A 22,621-nucleotide genomic window follows, 5' to 3' on the forward strand; every position below is an offset into this window, starting at 1 on the left:
TATTATTATTATTATTATTATTATTATTATTATCCATTTAACTTTCACGGTGTAGGTATTTTATTTTCTCCGGGAGTTCATTTGTTAATCAGGGACACACCGTGTTCCTTGGGTTACCCTAGAACTCTTCTTAAAATATTATATTTTCCGTCGATTGTGTGAAGGTATCTTTCAAAAATCTTTGTGAGTGTTCCAGTTGCGCCAATTATGATGGGGACACTTTGGGCGGTCTTAATATTCCACATTCCACCTATTTCGATGGCTAGGCCCCTGTATTTAAGTAATTTTTCGACTTCTTTCGCCACAACATTGTTATCGGTTGGAATTGCAACGTTAACTATCGTATTATTATCATTATTATTATTATTATTATTACTATTATTATCGCCACAATCACTACACTAGAGCCATTCTAGGCTGCGCTCATCCGAGATAAGCACCTGTCATAAAATAAATTCTGTCATAAAATAAATTCTAAAAATAAAGTTTATTTATTTATTATTTTTATTTCTTTGGTAATTTGTTCGCTTGAAATACGATTCATATAGATATATTGTACATAAGATATGCACTTAATAACAATAATTTTTATTGTCTAACTGATATAATATCCAATATATATATATATATATATATATATATATATATATATATATATATATATATATATATATATATATATATATATATATATATATATATATATATATATATATACATTTTTATGGTAAAAATTATTTTTTTCAAAACAAAGATTATTACACACATACACATACATTACATAGTTTCACCAGATTAATAATAAAAATAATTTATTAAAAAAATATCGGCTGGGTAGTCAAGTAGAGATTGAGGTTATGTGATATAAGACGGCAGCACTTTTGCTTAAGAATGCCTTGTGCCTTTTTGTAATGCGCGTTTCTGATTTAATGTGTTATTTGTTAGATTACGATCGATACTTCTTAACCAACATTTGAGTCATACAGCTGAACAGGCGCGCAGTGACGTCGCCATTAACGCTTATCAACGCGTGGCCTGCATAAATAATTACCGAACCGTCTGAAGTAGTTGAAATGTAGCGAATTATATGGCAGACTGGCCCAGCCTGAAGTTGGCGCGTTGAGTAGTTCAAATGCACCGGTCTGGACCCATTAGCCTTATTTATTCGCAGTTCGTTAAGAAGCGGCTTCTGGATCTTCTGGATTTCTACTGCGTCGGTTGTTTATAAATCAACTTGCTGAGGTTTCGCCATTCATCCATTCGGCTTCTTCAGAGCTTAAATGAATCTGAAAAAAAATTCTAAAACCAATCAAAATCGCAATATCATATAGTACGATTACGTTCATTGAGTGATATATGAGGTCACTGCCAGAACTGTCAAACCCGTAAATTACCGAAAATATCCGTTTCGCTACCGTGGGTAATGAACCTGATGTCGTTATACTGATATTTTCCGCACGTAATTAGGGTATTTTGAGGTAGATAGTAGAAAAAAATATTTAAAAATTGTTTTTGACCTTTTTGCTATTATAATTTTCAAATCCGAAGATTGTCATCTTATACCCTACACAATCACAGTCCCTGCAATCCTGACAAACTATAGCGAACGCTGTCTATTATGAGCAAAGTCAAGTATTCTCCCCGTTACCGCAACCCCAAGCGAGCGATGACTTTTTTTTTATTGCCTGCGATCGGCATAGGCCTAGTAACTTAATATTTTTTCCGATAAAGTCCATCTTTATTAAACAATAAACGCTACTAACAGAAGAATATTGCCGGAGGGTTTTGGGGGCGTAAAATATGATTTAGGGAATCCTTTTTCCTCTTCGTGGCAATGAAATCGTCCCTTGAATGTCCCCTATACGATTTCATTATATTTTTAGTGAATTCTGTAGGTAGTAATTCCAAATGTACCCTGTGGCCGATTCATCTTACATTATCTTATCTCGTTATATATGTTACAAAACGTTGTAAGTTGCGCAGTGGAATACTTTGGACTTGATACTTCAATACTTCAATAAGAGCTCTAAAAATCAAAACGTCATCTTGACTAAAATAAAATACTTGCTGGACCACATTAAGTACTCGTATTTTATGGATGCCAAGTAGCTACAATGCTTATTTAATATACGGTGTGTGGAAAATAAAGATGTCACGTAAAGTTACAAAATTTGAATAACGGGAAAAAAAATCACTCTTGATTCTGTCAAAAAACCGAAATTAAAGATGGCCTCGTTTAGTTTTGATTAGTTTGTTTTTTTTTTCATACGGACGGTGAACAAACTGCACCATGTATTAAATTAAAAATAAAAACGGTTTTTATTACATTTTCAATGTTTTTGTGCAGTAGGCGATGACATAGTAATCATGAATAACCGTTATTAAAAAAAATAAACATGTCTACTAAGAGCATTTTGTAATAAGCGAAACTATCCAGAGAACTCAATAGTTGCGCAGTCTGGCATTCAATAGCTACTGTACTAAACCTCTACATAGAACTCTGAATGTAGTTAATAAATTGCGCACTGTTTATTTAAATATGCTTACAAATTAATATTAATTTATTGCTGAAACTATAAAATATACCTGTACAATAGAAAGAGAAAAAAAATACTCATCAGAAAAAGTAAGGTAGGTAAAGTATTCTGGAAAGCGATATGACATATTAACAATATCCCACTCAGGCAGAAACACATTTTAGGAAAATTTTATTTCTAGCTGATGATCTTTGTCCATTTTGTAACTGCTTTTAAATTTAAGTTAGTGGATTTCTGTGACAGAATTGTAGAAACGAATCGCATTACATGAAAAGCATTCCTGAAACAAGGTACTCTAATGATGTAGCATCTTTAGGTTGGTTCCGTACCTTACGTATATAGGATGGACGATACTTCTATAATATGTTGAAATGTTGAGCTCTTATTAGTTCCACTTTAAGTAATTTTTTCGGAAACCCATAATAACACGTATGCAAACATTCTGCAATCTCTCGACTCACCATCGATAGAAAAAACAGAAATCACATCACAGTAGTTGGAATGTGAGAGAAAAAGTTACTTATATATAATTATATAATATATATTATATTATATTATATTATTATATATAATTATTTTAAAGTGTGAAATATGCTTGTTACATTTATTAAATGGTCACGAAATCATAGATCACTATCCATGATTACTCCTTGCTTGCTGAATCATTAACTGAAAATTGCATCTACTCCTGATGGAGTTTGCTTCGATGCTGTTATTGAAGTCAAATACTAAAGAATACTAAATTCTATTATACAAATAATGAAATATCAAGCAAAAAGCATCTGGCTCAAACTTTATTTTTGTATTGCACATCATGACTTTGAAACATAACAAAATATGGACGTAATTCCAGTGGAATATGATGAAGCATACATTAAAACGTTTTCCTCTTCTCTAAGACAACTCCCCCCCCTAAAACGAAGTGCATCTTGATTGTCGAGCACAGATTTGTATCATCTGTCCCCTTTCTTTTTTTAATTGTTACTTTCTGTATGTTTATATTTTAATATCTATGTTCAATGAAAATTACCCGGTTTAAATTTTGTTTTATTATTAGAATCTAGAAACCTAAAATAGGCTCCCTGGAGTGGAGCTTATATTAACTTTGGGTTCTATGGAACCCAAAAAAGCAATGTGGCCTGACAAAATTGCTTTAAGTAATGCTGCCGCTTCAAATTATTTAATAATTTATTTAACAATAAAAGACAACAATGGATTTAAATGTATTTTTATTTCTGTATTGGTATTTGATTGATAAGTGAATCCTGCAAATTAATTAGTGCACAAGCTATAACAATCACGTCAATAGGTATTCAAAGAAAATTTGTATTAATTTAACATGAATTCTCAAACTAGCAATAATTTTTATTTGTCATACTTCTAATTTAGAAAATTTTGATCCTGATGCTGCCACCTAGTGCAATTTTATTCCTTGTTTCCATGCTTAAGTCATCTGTTAACTAACACAAAGCTGCCCACATCTATGGTATCTAAAAAGCTACAACTAACCAAGCCATTGCTTGAAAAATGGCTTTAGATGGTATATCAATTTCCAAACAATCTATTATCCAGGTCACATTATAATAATTTTGGAGTAATGAAATTGATAAAGTCTTTTATGTAATAATTACCACTTTCACCAAAAATGGACGTAGTGCATTGGGATATTTTTGTAAAGCAAAACAAAATCAACGGCAAAAAGACGCAACAACAAGCGTTAGGAAACGGCATGTACCAATATACCTATAAATTTATTTTGACAACACCAAAACATTGAATATTTATTAAAAGCCATTATATAACTTCTTCTTATCTTTTGCAGAACAGCCCAACAGTTCGATAACATTCGCCACACCTGAAGTGTGATAGCTACAGGCATGCGGGTAAGTTTCGCTTAAAATATTACCCTACCTTAATAACATCCAAGAACAAAAGGCGTGAATAGGTGTAAACGAAATTGGACGCGAATCCGGTCCAGCTAATTTCACCGATGTTGCCATTCGGCAAGAAACTAATTAAACAACAGTAATTAGCCAAGAAACTTGTTCCAGATTAACCGCGTGGTTGAATTGAATGAAAAAATTGATTAACCTTCTTCGTGTTTAAACGCAGAACGGGCATTTTTAAATAGCTTGTTTGGTACTGCGCAAAATTTTTAATATATTATTAGTTGGAATGGAAAACAAGAAAACTGTAAATTTAATAAATTAATTTCCCCGCACACGCCACTAAAAGCTTTTATTAAAAAAAAACAACGATCTCTTCAGCATTCTAAAAAAATAGTCCAAATTCGCTAAATCTGTTCACAAATTTTTCCGACAGTAATTTCAGTTCTTCAGCATATTGTGTTGAAATGGTAACTGTTATCACACAACATGTGTGCATCCCATAAGCGGATTTTGGTCTGAAACGCTTTGTAATGGCTGTACAAATCATTTACTAAGTGCCCTTGTGCGACCAGAAATGCTAAATCACATATCCCTTTTGGAGTGACTCAATTCAGACAGTGGTATCTCATTTCTAAGCTGGTAGAACCCGTTCAACATTTTCCCTTTGCTTAGCCATGTGACTTCACAGTACTTTGTGATGTTTCATCCAAAAATGCCTTGACAATGACAATGGTTTAATAAAATTAATGGCTTTTACTACTATATTCACAAATCTTGGTTTTGTATTACGTAACACTAAAGGCTTTCGTAACCACAAATCGGTCATTCTAATTAATAATAGGGTCATGAAATCTGTCTTGGAATACGTATGGAATCCGATTTATCGCAAGTATGTCGATTAGATAATGTCAAAAAAAAAGCTTTTTAGAAACCTTAATTTTAGATATAATAGGGACAGACACTACATTTCTACTAACCTGCAGTTGTATAAATTAAGGTCGCTTGAAACACGCAGAAATTGCTCAGACGTAATTTTTCTTTATAAAATTGTCAACAATCTTATTGAGTCACCTTCTTGTACAAGTCACTTAGCTCACTTAGTCGCTTAGTCAATGCTAGTCCTTATCGAGCGCCAATAGGCTAACTTTTTCTATAGAAAGAATCAGATTTAACTACTTCTTAAACTTTCCGCTTATTAGATGTACTTGTATGTACAATAACCGTGTTTTTCTGAACAAATAAGATACGGATTTATTCAACTTAAACCTACACCTGGTTAAAAGAAACGTATACAAAATTTCTTTTAATTACTATTAGCTTAGGAAATATCTAGTTAAGTTTCTTTCTTATTTCCGACCACGTTAAATCTTATGTTTAATATGCGCTATCCTGTGATTGGGCAGCCTCGCCTGCCTGTTGGTTAGACTTTGGGTTTATAAAATAAAATTAAAAAAAAAACCTTCTGGAGTCGAATGGATTTAGAAAGCAAGTTTTGGGCTATGAAATCATCTGTTTGTGCCATATAGCTATAAGACAATATAGTGGCCCTACTACAGTAAAAAGTGATGCGCCGCGGGTGATTATGATATTTTCGTAGAGAAGGTGTAGTAGATCTTTTCACGCCCCAACTAACTGAGTTGCCACATGTAATGTTTCGTTATAATTATAACAAGGAAAGTGAGGTTCTTGGTCGCTTGATTGAAGATATTTATTAATAGAATAAAGCGAAAAATACCACTTTAAGTAAATGGGAGGCGATTGTTAAATGTAAACTGATAATAAACAAGGTTCGAACTGAAACGCCCACAAGTCTGCGGTATTCACCACTCCGAGTGGAACGGACTTACGTGGGAGCGGTGGACGTTCCCTTGAAGGATCTTTGAGGCGGTAGCGGGCTGCCACCACCCAACGGTTGTTCGGCGACGATGTTCTCAAGACCCAGAAATATTCGAACGTAAGGTGGCCTTCCACCTTACGCCAATTGATCGGACGTCGTCAACACTGCAGCGCAACCGCTTCTCTTGCCTTCCTGTTACCCACTGCTCCCCTCAGTCCACCTTAACTTCGCCGTCGTTCAGTACTTCCCCTCACATCCCCGCAACCGACCGTTCGTGATTCGCACCGCTTTATATTTACCGCCACTCGCGCACTTTAGAGAACTTAAACTTAAATAAGAAACAAATAATAACAAAATAACATAATATGCATACGGTATGCTACACACATTTTCGTAATATTTCTGGAAAAATTAACTAATTTTAATAAGAACGCAAAATCAGTCTTTGAAATCCGAATATAATTAGTAACGCCGATCTAGGAACTGCTGTTGCCAGAGACTACTAATAGTCAGTGCCATTGTTGTTTATATTTTTGGTGGTTACCTTTTTCGTGTTTTTGCGAAAAACTTGTGTTTGTGGTCAAAACTGCAAGGAAAAGAATGTGTTGCCTTATGTACAAGTTAATTTAAAAAAATTAAAAAGGTTTCTATAGTCACTTTATTTACATTTTCAATAGAAGTTCAACCAACAAGTTTATAAAAACACACTGTTTGCTCCGATTTACGGGCACAAATTCGGGAAAAATTAGCTGATATCGTGTCTATAGCGCTTAAAGAACCAAAACGCTAAAATACTTACAGAATTATACTAAGGACGCCGATTTGTGTAATTCAGCGTAACATTAACTCTGCCCTTGTCGTTAATTTTTTTAACAACACTTTCTACACTTTAATTCCATTTTTGCCTGAAAATTTAATGGGATTTCGACATATTTTAAGAAATTACTGCATCCACACATTGACGACCTGCCAGCGGCCATGTTGGTTGTTGGAAGCCGCAAGGCCGTATGGGTAGAACGTCAGACAATGCATAGTTGCTTCACAAGTTCATGTGCTATTAGCATAGGCAGGGCCTCTATATGTCTAGTAGCTACATGGTTTGTACATTTAAATTAGTTGCTTTGCGATGAAACCTTTACGTATTGCATAGAATTGGTAAGTCAAAACTTGGAACCTTTGGAACTTCATTAGTGGTGTGGTAAAAGGCCATGCTTACCCGAAATATCACTTAGGAAACTCTGGGTCTTATTAACAGCTGTGTTAATTTCAGATTCATTAAGTTTTTTCGGCAGCAATTTGGATTCGGCGTGCGAATTCGTCATCGTTGCGATGCAATAACAGCATTAATTAATTTAAATTGAACGCCCTGGGCAATATAAATGGTAATTAAAATTCGCGTCCGATATGTTTGACGTAATTATTGTCCGATCCATAATTAAATGATCTACGATATACGTGCGTATAACTTTATTTGTGTAAGCCGGCTTCGTTCTAATGCGACACGTATCTACTACGGATGTAATATTAAATAAATGTTGATTGCACGTTTTTACATGCAAATTTGAAACGACGTAAACTAAACAAAAGGTTCCGCCGTTTGAATTTTCGAAAAGGGTAGTTTAAATTGTGCTCATATTTACGTTGTGTTACCGGGACCAAACATGATTTAGTTTCTGAAATTTAACAATTTTCACGGGAGCTAATATGAACAATTTTACTATTTACAAATCTTCTGGATTCCTCCTGCGTTGTTTGGTTATAAATCCAACATCTGCGCTTATCTGAAATTGTTTAGTGCAGAAGCCAACAAGATGATTGGCGAAACGAGGGAGTTCGATTTGGCAACAGGCGTAGGAGGAATCGAGAAGATGTGTACATAGTGTTCCCTTGAAAAATTAATAATTTTCTAGCTGGCACTTTTAAGAGTTTCCATAATGGTTTAAAACCCATTCATTTGTATAATCTATAGCAGACTATCAATCATTTCAATCTGATGTAGATACAATAGATAAATAAATCACAAACATTTTCAAGAAAATTTTCAAGTACTATTTTTAGACATGGAGAAAGTTCCACTCCTTCAAGGTAAGTGAGGTTAACTATCTTGGATACCATACTTACTCTTTTACTAAGCACACGGATATTCTCGCCCCAGTAACATATAGAAATTTAGGTTTTGTTCTCAGATTTAGTGCTGATGTAAAATGTGGTATTGGGTATTTACCGCCAGATCTTGGAATATGAAAGCGTCTGTAGATAAAATTAAAAAAATAAAATCGAAAACTGGCAAACAATGTTTTTTTTCTAGTTTTATATAGATTGATTTTTTTTAAATAAAAATATCGCTTTGTAAAGCTTCTGCTTGTCGCACGTTAATCTTATAGTCGTTTGCTTACCAATGAATAATGTTTGAGAACACTCATTAAATTTTATAGACACACTTCCATTGTCTCTATTTTTTGTTTACACAACGTTTGGGGATGATCTATCACTACCTGCTATCAAATGGAGACTGATTATAATCCGACAGAGGCTTGAGGAAAAAAAGAACTGACTTGCTAGGACTACCACATACGTATATTCGAGAAGATCGATAGAGCTTGCGGCAAAATTGGAGGACTTCAGAGACATCATGAGAGAAACCTGCTCAAATTTAAAATACAACAGCCTGAAACAACAATAACAAACAACAACAAAGGGATGAAACGTACAATAGTAAATCTATCTTCTAAGAAACCTTCAATAATGAACAACAAAAATTGAGAAAAGGTAGAGAAAGATGCCAATTTTAGATATTACAGACTTACAAAAGGACATGAACATCAAGCTTCCCATCAGACATGGGCAACGCCACAGTTATCATGGATGTGTAAGAATACGACCACAAATTCGCCTGCCGATGGGTTGGCATCTCTCTCTCTCTCTCTCCAGTAGCGGCAAATATATTAGATGGAATGGTTTGAAACTCACTCAATTGTTAAACCAAGGGTCTTCGATATGTTGTCAATGGCACCATCATACGGAATGGAACCTATAGCTGAATTCCTTTTTCAATCATCTTATTAGTCGTTGAGAAAGATAAGAACGGTTACCTATCGTTTCTAGATGTCCTAGTAGATAAAAATAATGGCTCTGTCAGCACCCCTGTATTTAGAAAACCTGCACATACCGAGCAGTACCTAAATTTCGGGTCTAACTATTCTGAATCAATAAAACTAAGAATCATCCAAACAAAAAGGCAATCACAATATGCAGTGACGAAGCATCACTAGATGTAAAATTAAGCAGTATTAAAATATCAATTACTGTAGTAGAATTGTTGCCTTTGCTTAAGCATTAAGTATTATACTTTCTAAATAAATTTTGTTCCTTTTTTCCAGTAGTTATGAATGACCTTGTTTGAAATGTAAACTGTAAGCATAGTTTGTTTGTATATTATGAGGACTTGATAAAAATCCATTTTATAAAATAAATAAGAACTAAAAGTTCAGATTTTTACGAAATTATGTATTTCCATATGACAATTGTTTTGACAGCACCGTGTCTTTATCAAATGTAATATTTACACACTACCTGCTACTATATATACCGAAAAATGGCAATAAAACTTTAATTAATGTTGTTGTGAGAACTTGAGTTCAATAAAGGAAGGGTATTTAAATCTAATTGATCGTTAAGCAATAGAATGTCTCATTTTGTTAATCTCCATGGCTTCCAATAAATTTAATTTTTTGATTTTTGTGGCTGCATGTTAAATATCAAAATTATCTTCAAAAATGTGTTTTTCTATGTTTAGGTGTGTAGCATAATTAGAATCTACACTTTTTTAAACGCTCTTTTATGTTATTTTCAGAAGCTTTGTTTTTGATAGTTTTAACTAGTGACATTTGAGGAATTTCTTTGTGTTTGTTATTATCTATTAATTGAGAGTTTATTATATTCGCTAATATATGTTTGTTTAAATTATAATCGTTAACGTCCTTAATTGCTAATTCACAATCGATTCCTAAACAGTGTAATTCTCTATTAATGTGCGAGTGTTGTAAGTTAAAGTTGAAACCTTTTTCCAGAAATTCAACTTCATTTTTCGAAAACGTTGTGTCTGTTAAGTTTATGAACCTGTTGTAAAATTGGTGGTAAAGTAAAAATAAAAGCACCTCAGCTCAATTCTTGATAAAAGCTGAAATTGGTTTCTTGGCGATTTGGTATTTCAAAATGCTTCTACGGTGCCGAATATGTTCCCAAAATATTTGTTTTTTTAACAAATGTATACAAAATAGGGTTTTTCCCAAGTTTATAAAATTAAAAATCAAGTGCTGTTGGTTTTAATTTTAACAGAAAAACATTTTGACTACAATTTTGATATTTTACATACAGCCCCAAAAGTTGAAAATTAAATTTATTGGAAGCCATGGATATTAACAAAATGAGACATTGAAATGTATTGCTTAACGATCAATTAGTTTTAAATATCTCTCCTTTATTGAACTTAAATTCTCACAACAACATTTATTAAGGTTTTATTGTCATTTTTCGGTATATATAGTAGCAGGTAGTTTGTAAATATTACATTTGATAAAGACACGGGTGTTGTCGAAACAATTGTCATTTGAAAATACATAATTTCGTGAAAATCTGAACTTTTAGTTAATTAATGTATTAGTAATTCCTTCTTGTCGACCTACTCTAATATAACTTCTCCAACAAAACTTTGATTATAAGAAAGTGTTCATTTTTTCCTTCTACTAAGAAATTAAAAATTATAAGCATATCCGATTTTCTTTTTATTCTATTTTTGATGTATTTTACATTTGTTTTAAACAGAATTATCTTCGAAACAAATTATGGTTGTCGTTCGTTTTCGCAGTAGTTTATTTTTTTAATTGTTGGCGATAAGCAAACAAGCAATGTAGTGTATGAATCATATATGGACGGTATAAAATTAAGCATTCTTGGTTGCACTAATTGCAAATCACAACCAAATATTTTTAATAATTTTCTTTTATTTTATTACCAAAACCTAAGTAAAGATAATTAGGTATGACGGAGGAAAATCTGTTCCTTTTATTTTAAGTTAAACGACTTAAAAAGTCGCAAGCATAATATTATTAATTTAAAAAGAAAATATTATATTTTATAATATTATATTATATAAGAAAACCTGTTACATTAATGTTGCCTCTACTTGAAACTAAAAAATAGGTCTTTCTACTCTAAGGATGGTGTTAATAAGTCCGTTTTAAATTTATTGCATGTTTAAATTTTAAATAGTATTTTGTGATTTTTTTTTATTATGTGTGTTATTATAATTTCAATGGTTTCCTCTATAATTCAAATAGAGACAATACTTTTGTTTGAATAAGAATAAGTAATAGAAGATTATATTTATGTTCATTTATTATTGTAATTTTGCTTTTAATTAAAATTAGATGGTGTAATTTTTTTTCGGGCCATATAAAAAAAAAGTTTCTAAAGTTCCTAATTTAACCAAAGCTGTATTTCCAACAGGTACTGAGATTCCCATACTTAGTAACTTTATCTTGGACACACATCTAAACACACATTCTGGCACATTCGCCGCAAGAATAATTCGACGACATGCGAGCTATTGTTTAACGATCTCACTGTAGTAAAGTTAATAAACGTATTATTTCCAACTTAAAAGCATCATTTTCACGAGAAGCGACTAGATAATATGTGAAATCAACGAAGCGGAAGTTAACAACACGTAAAGTTGTGTAAACTTTAAATTAGATAGAGATTGATTAGACGCGCACGTAAGAACATTTTAAACCATCCGACCAGAACTTTGAAATGCCAAAATTGTAATTTCAAACGCACAAAGGGAACGAATTTCGAACGGCAAATATTGTTTCAGTCATTTTGCGTGCTCAAAGCGACTAGCGTGCAAATTTTTCGCTTTTTCTGAACGGTAGCGGAAGATGTGGCTTACGATTGTAACGGGAATAGTGTCAAGTTAATTAGTTTTAAAAAGTAGTCCATCACTCAAAGTGGAGTAGTGCATTTTTTTTTATAAAAGAACTAACAACAACTAACGCTTATAATATAAAAACAGCATTCCACTCTGAGCGAAAATCGCAAACTAATGTAAAGAGAGTAAAAACTCATAAGAAATTGGATATATGTTAAAACCTTAAACGTAAATTGGTTAAGGCTTTCGCGGCCCGTTGATAAGCTATTATCTTGATTCGGGTTTAAAGGCCGTCGTCGATTGGAATTACTTCCTAACGTTTCGCTAGCACGAGTGGCGAGCTTCTTCAGAGGTCCTTCCATCTCCGATGTTGGACGTAGACTGACGATTTCTCCTGCGCAGGTTGTATTTATGCCGATTGGTGATGGGCGGGGCTTGTTCCGCTTCGGTTGGTCTCGGAATAACGATCGGTACTGCTCGGGCGTTCCTAAGGATCGGGTTCCAGATTTGGTTGAGTCTAAGGGTCTCCTCCTTTCTATCGAAATTGTGTGGGTGTTTTTGTATCTCAATGGCTTCCCTGACTAGTCTGTTGTGATAGCCGTTGACCGATGCTAGTAACTTACAGCTCTCAAAGTGTATCCTGTGTTCCCCGCTGCCCAGTGCGTGTTCAGCTACTGCAGACTTCTCTGTATGTCCTAGCCTGCAGCTTGCTTTATGCTCCTTAAGTCTCATTCCCATTGATCTCTTGGTAGTTCCGATGTAGACCTTTCTGCAGCTGAAAGTGAGTCCCTCTTCTCCTTCGCTGACCTGATGGTCTGCTGGATCTTCTTTGTAGGCTTAAAGATTGTTTTGATGTCGTGTCTTTTCAATACTCTGCCAATCCTGTCGGTGACACTCGGAATATAGGGCAGATATGCGTGGGAGGTGGAGGGTCGTTGTTCGGTATCCCGTGATCTTGATGATCTTGAGTTCATTGATCTCTCGATCTCCCTCTTGCTGTAGCCATTTGCCTCGAACGCAGTTTTTAGGTGTTCAAGTTCCATCTGGAGGTTCTTCGGTTCGCAAATCCTTCGGGCTCGTTCTGTCAGGGTTCTTATAACCCCATGCTTTTGACTTGGGTGATGGTTGGATAGAGCATGCAAGTATCTGTGGAAGGACCTCTGAAGAAGCTCGCCATTCGTAAAGTAAGGAAAAAACTCTGTGAGTCATATATTATGTCTGCATTGTCATATTACCTCGTATTGTTTGACCCATGGTTAACACCCTTTGATCGTCAACACCTTCAAAAAATACAAGACAACTGTTGTAGGTTTGTGTATGACTTAATTAAATATGACACCACGTGTCACCTAAAATTAAATTGTTACAGTGGTTGACAATACACAATTTATTTGAGTACCTATGTAATAATGTAAATATTAGAGAGAATAAGCTAACTTTGTCTCAGCACAGACTTGCCCTTTACGAGTGGCAGAAACTTTTAATCGGCACAGAAACTTCTTTGCCTTATCATCATTAAAACTATTTCGGAAGAACCTTAAAGGCGTGCTATTAGATAAATAAAGTGCTGATTGGATTTTTCGTCTTTTAATTAATCACAGAAATATTTCTATAATGTTTCCTTTCTTTTTCTTTTGTTTATTTTTTGTTTTTCTTTACTACGGGTTCTCTTGTTACAAATTGTATTGTCAAAGAGGTGTATAATATATAGATTAATTGTGTTGGGTTAATGTTGAGTAGTTGGTATAGTCAGCCTGTTGAGATTTTAGTGTTGTATATTGTGTATTATGTTTATCATGAATCTCAAATCGCAATACATTATTATTATAATTATTATTATTTTTCAAAATTTGACAAATCTCTCCGCAACAAAACGTATGATAAAAATTTTAGATGATCTGCTTACAAGGAGCGAGTACTATGTTGAAACGGACCCAAATGTGGTGATAATTTACATGTGGAATTTAAAATACTACGAGTCAGTGTGCGTGCTTATATTTCTCAATTACTATTTTTTAATGTGCTTTTACATGTTTCAACAAATTTACCAGTCGCGCTCGGTTTTGTCCACTCGCCCCCCTTAACGTTAATTAACTAACTAAAGGGCTTTTTTGTTTCTAATTGCTCATGTAATTATCACAATTAGACTGCTTATATTAGGCCTCTTTTTGTTCGCGTGAGAATGCTAGCCGGCAGGCGTTCTTAATCCCCCATAATTGGTGGCCGCGTGCGATGGGTTTTTGATGAGCTTACTTTCTATCCGAGAGGCGAATTAAATTAGCTAATGCCAGTGATTTATTGTGACGGAAATGAGGCGCGAATTTATAGCATTCCATGCATACGCGACCGAAAATACCTTGGGGAAACAGAACGAAAAATATTAACTAGGCTAAACGAGTATGAGAGCGCCTTAAGACTACGACAAATAAACTTATCAGCAGTTACCGAATGCAATCATCAAACTGCCAATTCGAGCAAATTAAAATTCTTGCATGTAATCAATTCATGTAAGAATGCAAAGAAATCGCTAAGCAACCAAACAATCTTAACGAATCTTTACCTTTCACAATCATCAATCATCCGAAACAATGTCCCCTGAAACGGCATATAACCAGGTAAAATCTAGCACACGATAAATGATCATGACTCGGATATAGATTTAAAAATATTGACAATCGTAGTTGTATTATAGAGACCCGAATATTGGTGGAATGGAGACAAAAATATTTAACTTCAATTCATCAATTTCGCGTAGAAAAATGAAATTTAGATGAGACTTGGTTCGACGCCCATGACACTATAAAGAAATGGTTCTAAAATGCTTTATAGAACTGTATTTTGAGTGTACCTTCATGCAGAGGAAAAAGAATATCCATTTCACGCTGAGGCGCGAAGAAGGTTTGTTGCCAAACGCTTTGCTACTACCAGCAAATAACATTAAAGACTGCTCATTAGACTACCAACAGACACCACAAGTGATTTTTTTGAAAATTGGGTAAAAAAAAATCCATTCTTTCAAATATCCCAGCGTTGTTGTTTATGATAAGACTAGTTATCACAGGACTTTAGCTAAAAAAGATTCTCTCAACCATCAGTCAACATGACCTTATAAAAAAACTACTAGTTAAAGTTTTAAAAACCAAATGGTATGATAAAAACCTATTTCGTAGATGAGATCATAAAAACATATTTATTATTCGCATAATTTCAATTATACTGTACGTATAGTTTATGTAGTAGTATTATGTAGTTAAATATATATGTGTATTTTGTGTTTCAATTTTCTGAGTGCTACTCTGGATCGATTTGATTTATTTGCCCCAAAAAAAAAATTACAGTAATGATCATTTATCGTGTGTCGGACTTTAGAGAAAGTTTCAGTGAAACTCTGAAAAAGCCAGCAAAATGATAGATGAGACGTCAGCAACTTTAAGAGACTCAAGAGGCTTCAGAAGGTTTGTAAATAGTATTTTTAATTTATTCTACACGCTGCCTTCGTCGTGATGTGCTATGGAGCTAATAGTCTACGATTTTGCTGTATTTTTGAACCCCTAGAATCATTCTTAATAGTTTTCAAGTCTTGAAGTCTTTCGTTATAAGTTACACTTCTGGCTTGGGGGAATTTTTTTATCTCCTTTTTAAACCTAAGGATAGTGATATTGCCCCGCCATTCATCCGGTGTTCTATGTTGGTAGAGCCTTTTTCGAATGAGGGAAGTTAAATGCTGTGCGAATCATTGAACACCGTATTTGAGTAACTCGTTTGGGATTGGTATTGGTATTGGTATTGGTATTAAAGGGGGGCGCCCTCGCGGGCGTCCAAGCACTTAGGCCACCAGATGCGCCCGTTGTGCCCCCAGGCCGCTCTAGAGGGCGTCCAGAATGCCGCCCCTCCTATAGAAGGTCAGCAACTCCTTTAGCCCAATACCGTGCACTGAGTCCGGATCGATCAGGGCCGTTCCGAAGACTCCCAATCTTGCCCATGTCAAGGCAGGGCACTCGGTGAGCAGATGATACGGGGTCTCCTCCCCTTCCATGCACCACCTACACTCCGGGTCGTCTGCAATGCCTAGCAAGCAAAGATGCCTCCTAAGCCTGCACTCGTTTGGGATACAATCTCGCTCTAGGTTTTTCCTATGCCTTAGATTTCGAAGAACTATATCCAATTCGGCTGTCTCAATTTGTGTTTTGAGTTCGTTACTATTTCAGTTTAGTTCAACCTCAGATTCTTCTGGTTTATATAGTTCCGTTTGATAATTGATATAGAAGTGTATATCGTGCGGTGTGGCCTTACATTTAGAATGCTTTGTTGTTTGCCATCAAAAGAAGTAGGTAGTTGATCTATTTTTGTAATTATTTATTCTTCTTTTTGTTCCTAATGCCCTTAGAAAAGGACGCCCTCCCAATACAAATTTTGTTTGGCTCTAATAAATAAAACCGTGTCTGTCAAAAATTAACCAAATAAATGTAAATACGGGGACCGAGGATGGCTCTGTTGGTAAAGGGTTAGACCTGACAACTCGACTTGCCCGAAGTTGTGGGTTCGGCTCCTATCGGGAGCCTTGGTTGTTATTGTGTATTACTTTAACGACTTACCTACTTTACTCGTTGATATATTTATGGCATCCGTCTTAGTAACGCGAGGGCTCGTTGAATTAAGGAATAAATAAGCAAAATTAAAATTTAAAAATTCCGGGGTTAATAAAACACTATTTCGGCCCTCTCCAACCTGTATTTAAAAACAAACAGTTCTTGGACAAGTTAAGAAAACTATGAACTAAGTGCGCTCGCTATTTTTCAGGATAGCACTGGCATGCAATAACGTCAAATTCGGCATTCGTTTATCAATCAAAATTAAAATTAAGAAATTCAAATAATAATCGGTTATTCGTTATTTCTTTGAATTTTTCGGAAAAAGTAAATACATACAAATTAGTAATCAGTTACCTAGTATTTAATGCCGAATTCGTACTCTATGATTTGCGTTGCGGAAAAGATTTTGGGATTGATGGCCCTGGGTCCTCCCACAAATGACTGTGTTCTTTTGGGACTAATCTGGTAGTCACTGCAGTTGATTTTAATTTGCGTTTTAAAGTGTCCACTTCTCTATATCTTTAACCAGTTGACCGATAGTTCATTCCTAATTCTAATAATATAATATATACCTCCCTAATATACTCTCTTAAAAAGCAATAAAATGTATCGATAATAATGTCAAGAGCATTTAGTCTTTGTTTTGGTATACAATTACTTATGAAAGTTTACTAACAGTCAACGATAAAGCCGGTTGATTTATAAAAATGTCATCCAGAGTATTATTACCATTTATAATTTATTTATAAATAATATGATTTAAAGTATCCTTCCAGAAATATGTCTAAGTATCTCACAAAAAGAATATTCGGTCTGGAACAATGCCAAATAGTTTTTGAAGTACCTCAAGATCGCTTGACCTTATACGAGTAGAGCATTTTTACAAGAACTCAATAAATGTTTTTTAAGAGTGATTGGTCTTGAAGAAAATATAGATTTATGGAGTTAGACATTTTCAAAGCTGTTGAATAAGTCTAAATTGCATTAAGTGTAAGATGTTTATATTAAAGCTGTTTTAAGACAAAATAAATAAGAACTAAAAGTTCAGATTTTCACGAAATTATATATTTTCACATGACAATTGTTTCTACAACACCGTGTCTTTAGCAAATGATAAAGACACACATTTGATAAAGACTATCTATACGCAAAAATAAAAATTGCTGTATCTGTTTCGGTTTAAAGCCGTACGTTTTTCTCGTGGAAACGTGTAGAAATACATAACGTTCCATCAGTCACTCCCGTTGCGTTCCGCATTATTTACGCAAAATACATTTTCATACGTGCATTCCGGGCGTATGGTGTGACGTGAGTGTTTGCGAAATTGCGTTTCGGCCGCCAAATCATTTGAAAAATGCAAGTAACGCGAACCGGAACAACCATCCGTTCTATGTGTGTGTGTGTGTGTGTGTGTGTGTGTGTGTGTACGGGGCGGAGGTGGGCTGAAAATATACCTCACAAAAAAAAAACAAGGAAAAACGAGATTCACTCCCCGGTCAGCCGAAATTAAACCGGAAACGAGTTTTTTTTAGCAGCCACGAGTGTCGGCGCCGTCGTTTTAATTTAAATTGTATAAATTAATTTTCAATTTCGAGCGGCGATTGTTTTTTTTATTCGCTCGTCGAAAAATTTTGTTAATTTTTTGTGTGGCAGAGCTAGAGCGGGATCTAAAACGCTTGCGTTTAAACACAAACTGAGTTTAACGATATTTAAAGTTTATTTAGAATGCAACACAATTCAATCCAAAATGTTTATTTCCTTCCACTAAAGAAAAGGCGTTCTTAATACTAATCTAGAAGGGCCCTATAATACAATTTTAAATAATCTTCTACACGATAGAAAGTCTTTCCTAATAAAAAAGGATTTTTTTTAACATAATATAACAACATAACCACCATTTTGGCTTCTTTAGAGTTTAACTGATTTCCATATTGGAGCCGAGGTTAAAACTGTTTGATTATTTAGAGGTTTCTATGGATTCTCAGATTTTTTTTTGGTGGACGAATTGATTACATGCATGAATGTTGGTTTAATCTAATAACATTTGATGTCCCGTTTCATGATTGTGCTCGGCAATTGCCGACGAGTTTATTTTTCGTAGCCTTAAGGTGTTTTCATGTTCTTTTCTCCTAGTTGTTTTGTTTTGTCAATGTGTTCTTTGCCACATGTGCATAGAATGTTGCGAACTCGTGGATCTCACACGGAATTATGAAATTTTGTGGTTGACAGACCAAAGATGTTGAGACATTTTTGGACAAGTGGTTATATTTCTTTAGAACGTTATATACGTGGTCAGTGATGTTGGAATGTAAATAAGTAAGTGTGGGGTTGCTTCCTGAATCATTTCCTTTGGAAGGACGTGTGATGGATATCTCTAATGCGGAAAGAAAGGCGACATCGTAATTTAAAAAATAGATAAAGAATATGCTACTGTAGCCATCATCAACTTGAAAGAAATCCTACGTCATCTATAGAACGCATCCTTAAATCTGTTATTAAGGAGTCTTATCTATTAGAATCATGGAAAAAATCTGTCACCCCTCACTACTCTAAAATTCCTCATCCCTACGGACTACGATTCACAAACCAGGATTGCTACCCATTGTCCGCATTGTTGGAACAAAATATCTAGCTTCTATATTAAAAAAACTGCTAGTTACGTACTCAATTCCCTTCAATTCTTTGAAGAATCAAAAACCATTACATTCGATCCAAACGATATTCTGGTTAGTAAAGTCCCGTTTTATTAAAGTCCTTCAAAATTATTTTAGAAATATAAAAATCCAACTCGTCTCATCTTAATTGAAACATGCTTGCCTGGCACATACTGTTGTTATTTGGTCTCATGGTTAAGAATCCACTGAATTAGAAACTAATAATAATCACCCCATCTTAGGTATTTTTATTAACAGAAAATCAAAAATAAATTTTGATTATTCCGTTTACTGAAAACCTAGACACTCAGACCGATACCTTACACATCACCGCCCAACCTAAAAATCACCGATTATCAACTCTCTTGTTTTAATCAACACATATCAACCCTCAATTAAAACTTTTAACTTCTGCTCTTCTTTCTAATAATTCAGACAATAGATATATTAAGCCTTCCATGGCAAAATATACTTCACTACAACCTTTTAAACAGAATGAGTGCGAAAGCCCTATATCAGAAGGTCGTAACAAATATTATGTTAAAACCAGATTTACCATTTTTCCAAAAATCTCTCAACGTCTTCGATCCACCAAAGACAAAATTCAATTTGAGACACCAGGAATTTACAGCATATATGCAGTAAATAGTAAATAGTACATTAGAGAAACAGGAAGAAAAATATGAACTGCGACTTTATCCTTCATCAATATGGGTATCAGTCATGCGAGACAATGTTCATGCCTCTCCTTTAGCTCCGCCCCCCTCAAACAATATATAGGCAGATACAGAGTAAAATGCGAGCCAGTTTCAGTTAAGTTAAGTTAAATAAAAGAAAAAAAGCACTCTCATAGAAATAACCAGCAAGTTCTAGATATTAAAAATAAACTTAACATTTTGCTTATACTCAACAATAAAAAAAGAATATTACAAACTGTTAAAAACATCCAGGGCTGAAGAATACAGACAGAAGATAATAAAACAAAAATGTATGTGGTCAATTTGCAACGATATTTTAGATAAAAACAACAACAGTAATCTTGAAATGCAAGGTGACCCTACGGAAGTAGCAGTAGCAGTGGTTATGACGAAATACCTACAAGCTTAGTTAAGTTATCAGTGCCCCATATTAACAATGTTCTTAGTCATCTATTAAACAACAGTTTCAAATATGGAAATTTTCCAGATCAATTAAAAACAGCTGTGATGAAGCCATTATATAGGAAGCGTAACCCGGAAGAAATGGATAATTATGGACCAATCAGTCTTCTCTCTAGTTTTTCAAAAATATTTGAACTAGCAGTAAGATTGGTAGATTTCTTCATTGACTGTATATACGTCCGGCAAATCCACTCAAACTGCACTTTTTAAGTTTACTAAAACAGTTCTAAAACATATCGAAATTGATGGTATTGCATTTTTTTGGATTTGTCAGAAGCCTATGACTGCATCCACAGGGATCTACTCCTTAAAAAATTAGAATTGTATAGTGTCCGAGGACAAGTGCTCGAACTGTTTAGATCCTGTTTATCGAATAGAAAACAGTCTGTCAAAATTATGAAAAATGGACGCCTTGACTACTCACAATCTAAAGAAAGCTTATATGGTATCGCACAAGGCAGTGTACTAGGACCAATTCTATTTATAATATATATAAATGACTATTCGATTACAGGACTAAATAGTGAAAGCATTGTTTGTTATGCAGACGACACAAACTTACTTGTGGGAGGTACAGATATTACTCAGGTTCTGGACAATGGTGGTAAGTTGTTTGAAAAAGCCGACAATTGGTTTAAAGAAAACAAATTAATTTTAAATAGGTCACACGCTATTTTGTTTCAAACAAAACAGTCAAAATTGCCTAAACCACCCTATTTGGAATGTGATAAGCATGATATCAATATAATAGATAGTGTAAAGTTTTTAGGAGTAAATATAGATGAATTTGTGGACTGGATTGGGCATATTGATAGTTTAATGAAACGGTTAAATTCTGTTTGTTATGGAATTAGAGTAGTTAGAAGGTGCATGTACTACAATACAACAAAAAATTTATATTTGGCCAATTTTCTGTCCATTTTAAAATATGGCATTATTTTTTTGGGGATAGCACAGCCCAGTACAAAGATTATTTGTAGTTCAGAAGAGTCTGATTTAAAAGGAGAAGTCTGGAGATAGTTGTCGAGGAATTTTTCAGATGGAAGGTTTAATCACAGTATACGGTGTCTATATTTAGGAGTCACTCATTTTCTTTTTTAAAAATCGGGAATATTTCGAACTGCATATATCATCCCATATGTACAATACTAGAACGCGAAATGTAAATTACCCAATACATAGATTAACTCTAACTGAGAAGAATCCATACTATATGTGTAGAAGATTTTATAACAAATTGCCCAACAGTTTAAATGAATAAATAGTTTGAAAAGATTTAAAATAAATATTAGGACACTTCCGATAGAATTAGAACCCTATACAATAAAAGACTATTTCGAGGATCTAATGTAAGAATTTTTATATGTTATGGTTAATTGTGTAGTATCTCCAGGTATTAAACGCTATTTCCGTTGTGTTTTTGTATTTTGTAATATACTAACACAATTTGAAAAAAAGATGATTATCATTATTATTATTATTATCTGAAGAAGCCAAGAGGATAATTGGCGAATCATTAGCAGGTTCGAAGATGTGTGTAAATAGTATTTTTATTGCACCTCTTTATGTTATTCTGTTAATTATTAAAAAGGAATGGCCCTACATTTCGAGGAGAACGATAAGCCCATTTCGATTTGCAAATATTTATTATATATATTATATATTATCTGACAATATTTTATTATTTTTTTAATGATTATAAGTAGTAAGTAGCCGACTTTTGCACTGATTTCCTTGTTTAAATATGAGAATTACTTTACCTATTTTTAATCTAGTTTTGAATTCATGATAGCAGAATAAGAGATTTACAAGAAAGTAAAAGTTTGGAAGGTCTTCAAAACCAATGTATTTTGAATTTTTAATTTTGTTAAAAGTATATCCAAAAGTTTATGTTCTTGTGCAAGGGCAAACTTAAAATTCATTTTCGATGGTAACACTAAAATCTTACTAACCATTATAGCTATCCATTTTTTGAAGAGAAGCTATTAAAAGTATTGGTTACGATTAATAACTTCATTAT

At 34.0% G+C, this 22,621-nt stretch overlaps 1 protein-coding gene across 1 annotated transcript in view; it reads left to right on the forward strand.

Annotated features, from left to right (window-relative positions):
• The first annotated feature begins 4,358 nt into the window (after positions 1-4,358).
• LOC132701795 (octopamine receptor) overlaps positions 4,359-22,621 on the forward strand; it is a 301,768-nt gene continuing 283,505 nt past the window's right edge. The window contains exon 1 of the mRNA XM_060669996.1: positions 4,359-4,420. The gene's annotated coding sequence lies outside the window, so the exon portion shown is untranslated. The remainder of the gene's footprint in view (positions 4,421-22,621) is intronic.

Source organism: Cylas formicarius, unplaced genomic scaffold, assembly GCF_029955315.1.
Source record: "Cylas formicarius isolate icCylForm1 unplaced genomic scaffold, icCylForm1.1 PGA_scaffold_5__7_contigs__length_24384050, whole genome shotgun sequence".
Taxonomy (NCBI): domain Eukaryota; kingdom Metazoa; phylum Arthropoda; class Insecta; order Coleoptera; family Brentidae; genus Cylas; species Cylas formicarius.